The sequence below is a fragment of the Balaenoptera borealis genome (assembly GCF_965194805.1).
Source record: "Balaenoptera borealis genome assembly, chromosome: 1".
Taxonomy (NCBI): domain Eukaryota; kingdom Metazoa; phylum Chordata; class Mammalia; order Artiodactyla; family Balaenopteridae; genus Balaenoptera; species Balaenoptera borealis.
Genome location: NC_138860.1, coordinates 98,284,516 through 98,295,697, shown reverse-complemented (window position 1 = coordinate 98,295,697; position 11,182 = coordinate 98,284,516). Strand labels below are relative to the sequence as shown.

The 11,182-nt window shown below is 54.8% G+C and overlaps 1 long non-coding RNA gene across 1 annotated transcript in view; it reads right to left on the bottom strand.

Annotated features, from left to right (window-relative positions):
• Positions 1 to 11,182, bottom strand: part of LOC309634317 — a 143,618-nt gene that overhangs the window by 63,581 nt on the left and 68,855 nt on the right. The gene's annotated exons all lie outside the window — the stretch shown is intronic.

The following is an 11,182-nucleotide window of genomic DNA, read 5'->3' as shown; positions in this document are numbered from 1 at the left end:
ATGGACCTTGAGGGTGTTACGCTAAATGAAATAAGACAGAGAGAGAAAGATAAATAACATATGATTCCACTCTTTTGTGGAATATAAGAAACAAACAAACAAAACAAAATATATGAACAGACCAAACCAAACGAAAATGTAGATACAGAGAACAGAGTAGTGGTTACCAGAGGAGAAGGGGCAGGAGGGAGGGGGAAATGGGTAAAGGGGATCACTGTGTGGTGATGGATAGAAATTAACTTTTTGGTGAAGAGCATGCTATAGTGTATACAGAAGTAGAAATATAATGTTGGGCACATGAAACTTATACAATGTTATAAACCAAGGTTAACTCAAAAAAAAAAATCTAAATAAATAAATAGATTCCAGGTTAAGGATCACCTCCTCAGTGAAGTCCTCCTTGACCACCCCACTCCATCCTGCCCATCATCCTAACGCCACACCAAACCTTGTATGTTCCTCTCTAACAAGAGCAGCCACCCTGGTTAGTGCTGTGAGCCTAATGCCAAGTGCCTTATGAACCTTATATCATTTAATTTTCACTACCATCGCTTATACTTCCTTGGTCCTATGCGCTGAGCACTGTTCTACAGATGTTACCCCCATCAACTCATTTAATCCTCAGAACAACCTTGCTGGGTGGGTTCTGTTATTATGCCATTTACCAGATGAGGATGCTGAGGTTCAAAGAGGGTAACAGGCCTGAGATCTCAAGTAAGTATTTGATAGAGAATGAACCCAGCCGTGTCTGACTGCAAACTCCATGCTTTAACTGTCTATATATTTGCCTCTGTCACTGGGCTGTGACCTCCTGAGGATGGACTTATCTTGCCACTGCTGTCCACACAGCGCCTTCCTGGCATAGAGGAGCTCTAGAATATGTATATGTTGAAATGGAATGGAAGTAAATGAGGTGCGTGCGTATGTGCAGGGTGGGGCAGGAGTTAGCTGAGTGTGTGGGTCGAGGGACTGTGTTACTTTAATGATGTAAGTATGCATCACGAATAGGGTGTCAGTTCCGTGGGTGTCCGTGCATCTGCGTGATGCCTCTGAGTTGTTCAGAAACCCTGGAATATCCTGGGCAAAGTGTCAGAGAGCAGCCCACACCCCTGTTACTAGGACTGTTATGAAAATAGCAGAAGATCTGATAAGATGACTCAATGCTGGGGAAACGGTTGCTAGTAAACAATTAAGGGATTGTGGCTAGGTCTCTGTTTTCCTTGTTTGGGAGGAACCCTTTCCTCTCCAAGGGTAAGGGGGTACTAAAATTCTGCTCTCCCTCTCCCCAGCTGCACCTCTCAGACTGCAACACTTCCTGCTTCTAGATCCAGAAGACAAAGAAGAGAAAATGAACGGCGTTTCGGTTAGCTCCCCTCCCTACCCACCAGCCGCCTCACACAAGGATGGTCCCTGTGGGTCTCTGTGGGCAGGTCCAGGGAAACATTTGCTGCTCAAGATCCTGATGACACAGGCAGGGGGTGGGGGGATCCTCAAGGTGGGGGTGGGGATGGGGGGATGAAAGGTGGGGGGTGGAGGAGTGGGGGCCTCCTTGCCCCTGGGAAGGGGCGATCTGTGGCAGCCCAGTTTCCCCATTTACCCCCCAAATTTAGGGACCTGGAGCAGGGAAGGAGTTCGTGTCTGAATCACGGACCCTGGGAGAAGCAGCCCAGAGATGTGGCTGGAGCCCTGCCCTCCCTGCCCTGCTTCCTGGCCGGCTAGCCCTTGGCTGAGTCCCAAGCTCTTCTTAGGGCCTCTTGTCCTGGCTACATCTGACAATGGGCAGGAGACCCCGGCCTGGGAAGCCTCACTGAGTTGCATCCACCGCCCCGGCATCCCCCGCGGCTTGGCTGGGCCCTGATCTCCCCGAGGGCCAGTCCCTTACCTGGGTCCCAGTGAGGCCTGGTGGCTGGTCCCCCCGAAGGGGCAGTTGTTTGAGCTGGTGGTCCGGCGCTGGTGGCGGGAAGGCAGCGGCTTCTCTGCTAGAGGCGCAGCCACAGGCAGAGGCCCTGTGACAGGTGAGCCCCGACTGCGCAGACGGGTCTTAACGCTGGTGAGGCCATGAGGCAGCCACACCCGTGCTCTTTGGACTCTGATGGGTGGGAAGGCCTCCTAGGCCACCACCTGCCCAGCACCAAAGCCTGGGCCTGTGGCAATGCCTGCGCCGACATGTGTCCCAAGCTTAGCCAGACTCCTGCTTCCCAGCTTCCTCCTCTGGTTGCCTCTGCCATTAGTGTGTGGCCCCCTCTTCCCTCCCCCTTTGGGTACCTCCTCTGAGGCCCCAGGTCAGCAACAGGCACCAGGGCTGGGACCAGAAGGAGAGGGCGCCCATGGCTCGGGAGAGTCTGGCATCTGTGGTCAGGGCACAGGCGGCTGGAGGTGGGCCCCAGGCTTGGGGGCAGCTGTGGGCTGGCACGTGTGCCTGTGTGTGCTGCGCATGTGGGTTCGTGTGGGTTCGTGATCGTGTGTGCCCAGGTGGTGCCTGCGAGCAGGATGTGGAGTTTGTGAGAGCAGATGAAGGTTGGGGACCGGGACCACCATGGGCTTTAGGTGGAGGGATAAGACTTCTTCCTAGCAGGGCCCACCTCATTCTGCCCTTTCTTCTTTCCCCTCTGACCCAGCAGGGAGCCCTCTCCCTCATCATTCTTGCTCTTCCGCTCTTTCCTGCCCTACCTTACCCCATGCCCTCAGACCTCTGGTTGAGCCTGGGTGGCTTCAGCAGAGATAGGAAACTGAGTTCTGCCTCTGTGTCTATTCATGAACCTACCCAGTCCTCGTGCTTCATGGTATTTAAAAGCCTTCCTTGGCACCCAGGCTGCCTGCCCTCTGGGGGTTCACAGTCTAACAGGGGAGGTAGGGTGTAAACAGGGAGTGAGGCAGGAGGGGAGAGGAGGGAGGGAAATGCCCATGTCCATGTGGTGGTGGGTCTCGTGGGCAGAGACCTGGGCCCTGTCGGGTTAGGATCTGTGCTGGAGAGCCCTGTGGCCTGGGAGCAGAGCCAGCGCGCCCACCCTTCGCTTCCTTGGGTCCGTTCCAGGAGATCTCAGCCTCCTCCCCTGCCCCCGCTCCAGCCAACACCTCCTGGATGGCCTGGAGCCCAGGAAGGGGATCCTGGCCGGGGGCCTTCCCCACCTAAGAGAGTCTACCGGACAGCCAGCTTTAGGAGCCCAGGGATCAGGTGGCTGCTGAGCCAGCCCCCAGCCGTGGCCACGTGGGACCAGCTCTCCTGACCTCCCTGGCTGTTCTGTTCCCTGGGTCTCAGCCTCTTGGTCCTTCAGCTTCTTTCCAGATAGGACAGCCCGTCCCTTCGTTGCCTTCCCCAGTCCCGGCCCCAGCCCCGGCCCAGGTGCCCAGCCAAGACTGTGTCTCTTACTCAGCTCAGGCCAGGCCCTGTCCTTCCCACAGTCTTCTCCCCGTTTTCGCATTCAGGGGCCAGCACAGCTGGCACTCTCATGGAGGATGGGGGAGGGGGCTGGGGGGAGGGACGCAGCCCACTGCAGAAATCCATGTGAAATCTTCAGGTGGAGAAACAAAGAGCTCCATCTGCATCCTCAGCATCTTGCATCTGCAGGGGCCTGTACGAGTACCCTTGGGAGCAGTGTGGGTCTCCTTAGACGGGAGCCCTTTGCAGCTTGGGTGGGGCTGGGCCTGGGGCTTCTTCAGTGCCAGGCATTGTGGAACCACTCCAGGGAAGAGGAGCATTAGGAGAGATGGAGAGGGCAGGCCCCTCATCCCTGGGGACTGGGGGACCAAACAGATGCTTCTGCACAAAGAAAGCTCCAAGTGTCAAAGCAATTCTTTGGCAAAGTAATCCTGGCTGGGGCACCAGGAGCCAGGACACAGGTGGGAGGGGAAGGGATTAGGGACTCATTTCATTCATTCATTCATTCACTTATACATTCACTCCACAGCTATATACTGAGGGCTTCCTCTCTGCCAGGCACTGTGCTACATGCTAGGGACACCTTGGAACTCAGCTTGAGTTCAGTGTCTCCCTCCAAACCACCCAGCCTCTCCTCCCATGTTCTCAGCTCAGCAAAGGCACCAACACCAGCCAACCATCCAAGCAGGGCACTGGGGCCACCCCAAGTCCTCCCTCAGCCCCTGTACCTGGCCCATCACCCATCCTGTGGGTCCCATCTCCTTAGCAAGTTTGTACAGATCCATCTTCCTCCCACCCCACTGTCAAGGCCTGAGTCCCCACCCCCCGCTTGTCAAATTGTCTGCCTGTGACGGTGCTGGAGTCTCCTACCCTCCCTGCCTCCAGTCTTGTTATTAGTTCCCCTCCTCCTTGCAGACAGGGGATCTTCCTTAACTGGAAATTTGATCATTCACTCCTCTGTCTAAAACCCATCACTAACTTCCTGCTCATCTCCAGATAAAATCCAAATGCCTTATCATGGCACTTAAAAAAGAGGCACAAATTTATTAAAACTTGAAGATATCTAACAATTTATTGGATAAATTCTTATTAATTCTGGGAAACCTAGAAGGTACAGGAATTCAATTTCAAAGGATTTAGAAAGAATTCCTTCTAAAAGCTTTCACTATTACATTCTTTGTTAAACTGGGACTTGGATCACTTTGGGCATCATTTCGCCCCTGAACCGTCGCCTTGATAAATTAGTCAGCAGCAGCGCATGAAATGGTGGCTAGATGAGAGACTCGTATTCTCTCTTACCCAAATGTAGCAAACAGCGCCATAGGTCCTACTTAATGGAATAGGAACTTCATCAACTTCCGGCTCCTGCCTCTGATTATGGCCTTATCTCCCCCTACTTCTTGCCACTTGTACTTTACACTCAGAGAATGATTTGTGATTCCTAGACACGTCATGCCTTGGTACCTAGCTACCTGCTGTTCTCTCCGCCCATGGGAAAAGCCCACTATCCTTCGTGTCTACCCGTAAGCTCTGCCTCTTCTGGAAGCCTTCCCACTGCCCAAGATTGGTGGGGACTCTGGCCCTGGGTTCCCAGATGCCTTGTACACACGTCCCTCCACTACTGCAGGTGTCACCTTGAGGGGTATGTGCCCATCAGACTGGAATGCCTGAGACCCCAGGGCAGTTTATTGCCACAGTCTATAGAGGAGAAGAGGACCTGTGGACAAATACATACACTGTGGCATCCCAGGCACAAAGGACCATACTCTGTTTGGGGGCATCAGAGAAAACTTCCCAGAGAAGGGGATGCTGGGGTCAGTGCTTTAAAATCATGTAGGAGTTTGGCCCAGCAATGAAGTGGGAAGGGAATGCCAGGTGGAAGCAGTAAAAATCCTGTTGGATGGATGGGTGAAATGGAGTATTAGAAACTGGGAATGGCCAGAGTGTGTGTGTGTGTATGTGTGCACGCATGTGTGTTTGAGTATGGCAGGCAGGTGGTGGCAGGTGACAGGGGATAAGTGTGTCTTTATCATCTGGTGGTAAGTGGAGTCACTGAACCCTTTTTCTTAAAAAAAATTAATTAATTAGGCTGCGTTGGGTCTTCGTTGCTGCGCGTGGGCTTTCTCTAGTTGCAGTGATGGGGGGCTACTCTTCATTGCGGTCTGCGGGCTTCACATTGCAGTGGCTTCTCTAGTTGCAGAGCACGGGCTCTAGAGTGCGGGCTTAGTAGTTGTGGCGCACGGGCTTAGTTGCTCCATGGCATGTGGGATCTTCCTGGACCAGGGCTCAAACCCGTGTCCCCTGCATTGGCAGGTGGATTCTTAACCACTGCGCAACCGGGGAAGCGCCTCATTGAAAGCTTTTGCACAAAGGTGTGACAAGGATGTAGCTGGTCCCTGCCTCCCGGGAGGGCCCTGCCACTTGCTGGTTCTCAGGGCATAGAGAGAGGCTGCTGAGGAATGGGGGGTAGGGATGGACCCAGGTGCACAGGTTTTAGACTGAAGGGGTCAAGGAGCCCCTCCAGGCTACCCTGGCCTGACCCGGGAAGCAGGCCTGGGCTTCTCGGAGATTCCAGAGCAGACCCTGATCGGTAAGGGGGATCTCTGGAGGGCTCTGGGGAAAGAGAGCTCTGCTTTCATGAAGAGCAGTGAGGGAGATAGGCCAGGGCTCTGGTTATTTGGGGAGAGAGGCCTATTTGTGGCTGAAAGGCCTCCAGCGGTGGGGTGCCAGCTAGGAGCACCTCAGGCTCGTGGAACTGAATGCCAGAGCAGCGTCCAGCCCGAGCTCTGGCTGGCTTCCTTCACAGACGAGGCACGGCCTCCAAGTCAGACTGGGGGCCTGAGGCCTGAGTCATGGTGGTCACGACCAGGGGCTGGTGCCTGGCCCCGGGGCTGCTGGGAGTCACAGAAACAGACCCCATCTCTGCTGCCCCCTGTGCTGGCATGCAGGGCAAATTACTTCTATGAGCCAGACAGAGTAAATAAGAGCGATGACATCCCTGCACTTGGAGCTTACATTCCAGGGGTAGAAGAAGCAGACAGATATAGAGTGGGGTCCAGGGAGTAGCTGGACGGGCCGGCCTCGCTGGGAGAGAAGGGGCCTGAGCCAGCGGGGGCTCCCGCGCACACGGCCTCTGGCCTGGTTCCCCAGGGCAACTCTGCTGTGCTCCTCACCTCCACCTCCCTCCCAACAGAGGCCGAGGAAGGAAAGGGGTCTGGCAGCAGGAGGGGGCTGGGAGGGGGTGGTCTGAGGGCAAATGGTCAACTCTGTGGGGCCTGTGTGGTGTCGGAGGATTAAGTTTTCAGGAAAGAAGGCTGGGCCTTAGGTGCTCCTAGAAACAGCCCCATCCAGGGACTGGGAGACTGGGCTTAGAATCTCAGGCCTGCCCCCATTTGCCTAGCTCACCCTGAGTTCCTCAGTCCCCTAACCCCCCAAGCCTAAAGCCAGTTCTCAGGCCTTGTTTCTCCTTCCTTCTCCTAACTGTCCATGGCAGCAGGATGTTCTTCTAGATGACAATCTAGATGACATTCTCAGTACCCCTCATCCCACTTCTGGGCAATTGGTTCCGCCTCCATATCCAGCCTTGGATCTGTTGGGTGACACTCCCACACATGCCTCCTCTTCCCTCCCCTCCATCTTGCATCCCACCCCTCATCCAGGGAGGTAGGTGGTCCCAGGGGCCCAGATTCATCCAGCCTCCCCTTACCCAGACAGCCCTGGCGGAAAGGCCCTCAGGGACGTCTGGAAAGCTCTTCACCAGAGGCCTGAACCTTGGACTGTGATTCAGAGCAGGCTTCCAGAAAAGCTGGCGTAAAGAGGAACCATGGGTCAGGCCGGGGAGGGCTGCTTAGGAAGGCGCAGTCTCTAAGAAGGGCCTGCCCTTGATGATCTCAAGGGAGGGGACGGACATGGGCCCAGCTCACTGTCCCAAGAGGGACAGCAGCCTGGGTCGCCCTCCCTGGGCCTGACCTGGCCGCCTGTCATGGGTGTGCAGGGGAGGGGGCTCACCCAGCGCCTCCGTCATGCACTCCTGCTCCTGTCTCCATTTCAATCCACTGCCCAAGGCGACCACAATGCAGCCATTCAAAACCGCGTGTAAAAGTCTACTCAGTGATGTGCGGGAAAGTTCACGGTGCAGCATTAGATGGAAACAGCAGGCCACACGATGGTAGATACTGTAAGATCCTAGTTTTGTGAAATAAACAAGAAGTACATAAATTGAAATCATACAAATGAAAACATAGAAAAAAATCTAAACAAAACTTGTAATCATGTAAATCGAAACAGAAAACATTGCCATCGTAAATCTAAATATAGAAAATGTTCATGATTTTGTATTAGGTGACAAAATGCTTGTTACAAAATGGTAATACTCAATTTTGTAAAAAAAAGGATTGTAATCACGAAAATCTAAACATAGAAATAAATGTCAGCATGTGAATCTAAACATTTATTTGGCATCCATTCTGTGACAGGCACCTATCTGTTGAATGCTCACAACAACCCTTTGAAGTAGGTTCTGTTATTTTCATCTCCAAGTTAGATAGGGAGAAACTGAGGCACAAAGAGGCGAGAGGTAATTTATCCTGGGTCACAGCCCGGAGATGGCAGGAGTGCCATTGGAACCTATGCAACTTGGCTTGAAGAAAAGGTACTAAAGGAAACAATGTCAGTTATCTTTAGGGCTTTTTTGCAGGGGGGCTTCTATGTGGTTTCTTCTTTGTGCTTTTCTGTATTTTCCAACTTTTCCCCAAAGAACATATTACATTTATAATCATTGTCTCTCCATTCCTTCTCCACCCCACGCAAAATAAATGGGAATTCTTAAAGTAACAAAACAACACAAAAATGTCCCAGGAAGGTGCTCCTCCTGCAGCCCTGGGACTCAGTCCTGCCCAGGGGTGGCTGCTGGTGGGTGAACTCAGTAGCCTGGGGCCCCAGGAGGGCCAGCGGGAGGACTCAGCCCTCCCCTCTGCGCCATGTGGTCCCCGAGGGTCCCGAAGGCCTTGGGCTGTGCCCCTGAGGAATCTCAGGTCTCTCCACGGAGGCCACCCAGCGCTTGGGCTGGGGCCAGGCCATACCCTGGTTGGCCTTGAGAGGTACTGGACATGCTGTACTACCCCTCCTGAACCTTGGGGGGGGGATGGGTGGGAGCCTAGGGCCAGCTGAGCAGTCTCTGTGGTTTCTTGGCCCTCACACCCCCGCCACATAGTCCCACCCCACGTGGCTCCTCCACAAGAAACAAGGTGCCCTTCTGCAGCATCCAGCTGCTATTGGGACCCTCTTAGTGACCAGGGCCTCACTACCTCCCCAGCAATGCAGCCCGTGTGGGACCCTCCACAGTCCAGAGCAAGGGCCGCCGAGCCAGAAACAGTGTGAACCCTAACTCTGGCTCTTAGCTGTGTGGCCTTGGAACCTGAGTTCGCTGAACTTCAGGTTCATGGTTCGTCCAAAGGGCTGATGATGACTGGGAGGATTACACAAGACAACATCGGTCACATGTCTGGAGCAGGGGAGGGGCTCCGTAAATATGCTCCCCAGCACTGGCCTCCCTGTAAGTCCTTCTTTTGCTGTTCCCAGCTCTCCCTGCAGAGCCACACAGAGCAGACCCGATACCTCCAAGATGTCTCTTCCCTGGCAGGCCTTCCCCAGCTCCCTCAGCGACACCAGCATAGCACGGTGCCAGGCAGGCTGCCACCTTGGTCTCTCTAGAGCACTGTCTCAAGTACCTGGCTCCGTGGGAATCCCTGGGAAGCCTGGTTGAACATACAGAGTCCTAGACTCCACCCATGGAGAGTCCAGGAACGAGTCCCAGAATCCAAAGTTTTGCAGTCTCTCCAGCGGTTCGATGGGAGCCAGTGGGCAATGTCCTGCCTTAAGTGTGTCAGCCAGAAGAGACCAGTGCTAGGCTGCTGCCTGACCAGCTTGGACCTGAGAGGCTGTCCTCTGGCTGCTTCCTACCCTCCCCACTCAGTCCCCCCCTGGGTGTGCCCCGTGGGGTGCGCCTGTGCCACAGACAGGCAGCATCCTTCCAGAGAAGAGTCCCACCATGCTCTGCTCTGAAACCGGACGGCAGCTCAGGCCGGAACCCCAGCCTGCCCAACTCTGACCCAGAATATTTGTCCAAAGAGAGGCCTGAGCGCCAGCCTCACTGGGCTCCCAGAATGAGCCTGGTCAGCCTGATCTGTGGCTGCACTGCCCCCCCCAGCAGGCTGGCAGGGCCGTAGCCTTGTGAGAAGAGCACAGAACTCAGGCCACCAAAGACCCTGCCCTGAGAGGCCTGCCCTGGATTCCAGAACAAGCCTCAGAGGGAGGGGCCAGCTGCGGAACAGCCAGTGGGGGGCTGCCCCTTGGCCTGGGACTGGGATCCAGAGGCCTGCAGAGAAGATGCTGGGCTTCTCCAGCCCTGAGGCTGACCGTGTCCCAGGGGGAGTGTGGACAGCTGCAAGGCCCCGGGGGGAGCTGAGCCCCAGAAGGGCAGGGGTGTCTGTGACTCAGGGCAGGCACCCACTGTACCAGGCCCTTCAGTCCTCTCAGAATATGGTCCCCTGGGCTGGAGGGGGCCTTAGGGAGACCCACCACCCCTTAATTCCTGGCCCTCTGAAACACTCCCTTGGAGAGTGTGCTCACAGTCAAGGCAGTCCCTGTTCCAGCCAGCCAGCCCTGACCGTTAGAGCATTCTTCCTTAGGCCAGTGTCAGGCCTGCATTCCTGGAACAATCACCTAGTGTGTCTCCTCTTTTAAGGAAAGCTCTTCACATGTTAAGAGATAGTATCACGTTCTCCCGGAGCTGCCTAAATAGTCATCAGTGCCTGAACCCCTGGGGGCAAATTTAACTCTTGGAACCTCAGTTTCCTCATCTGAAAAATGGACACAACCATGGCTACTACTTATTGAACGCTTGCTCTGGCCTGACACTGCACTAAGCATGTCCCACGCCCCGAACAGCGGTGATTTAGTAAGAAGTTTTCCTCACCCTTGGCCAGCCTCCCAGGCCGAGCTCCGCGCTGGCTGGGAAGAGGTGTGGGCTCCCTCTGCTGGTCAGTAGGTGAATTGCAGACAGGAAAGGCGAGGACACGGTGGAATCATAGGCAGTCTTGGTGAGTGGGACCTCAAAGGTGGCCTGGCCCCGCCTGGTATCTTACAGATGAGGAAACTGAGGCCAGGGTTGCCACCTCATTGAATGAAGTTTGCCTGCATGGCCTCTGGCTTGGGGAGCTCCCCCGCCTGCCCCCCCGCAGGGAAGCTGGGCAGTTCAGTCCTAACGGGCTCCCTGACTCCTCCACTGCCCCGCACCTTTTTATCCCATCCACCTCACTCCGTCTGGGACTGCCCAGAGGAAGCGCAGGAGCTTGTGTGGTGGGGAGGACACAGCTGGGCACAGACACAGGGCAGAGACTGAGGCCCCAGTTATGCCGTTCCACCAGCAAGCTGCAGTTCCAGGGAAGTTCCTGAAAGGCAAGGCAGGGGTCAGGAGGCGTGGGTTGTGGTGTCCATCCAGAGAACACCATCCCTGGGGAGAACAGGGGGCCCAGAGGGCTGGGTCTCCCAGCCTGTACCCCTCAGGGACACAAGTGGGAGCTTCAGGGACATCTATATCCTGCTTGTTAACAAAATTGGCAGGTGAGGCTCAAAGGGGCTCCCAGTTAGGCCCACTAGCAGACTTGGAAGATTCTGGAAACTTTGCAGCTTCTCCATGTTTGCCATTTATAATAGTGGCTTTCATTTATTGAACATCTCTTTGCCAGGAGCTGTGTGATGTGCTTTATGGGTATTATTATTTTTCCTTTCAATAATGCTACG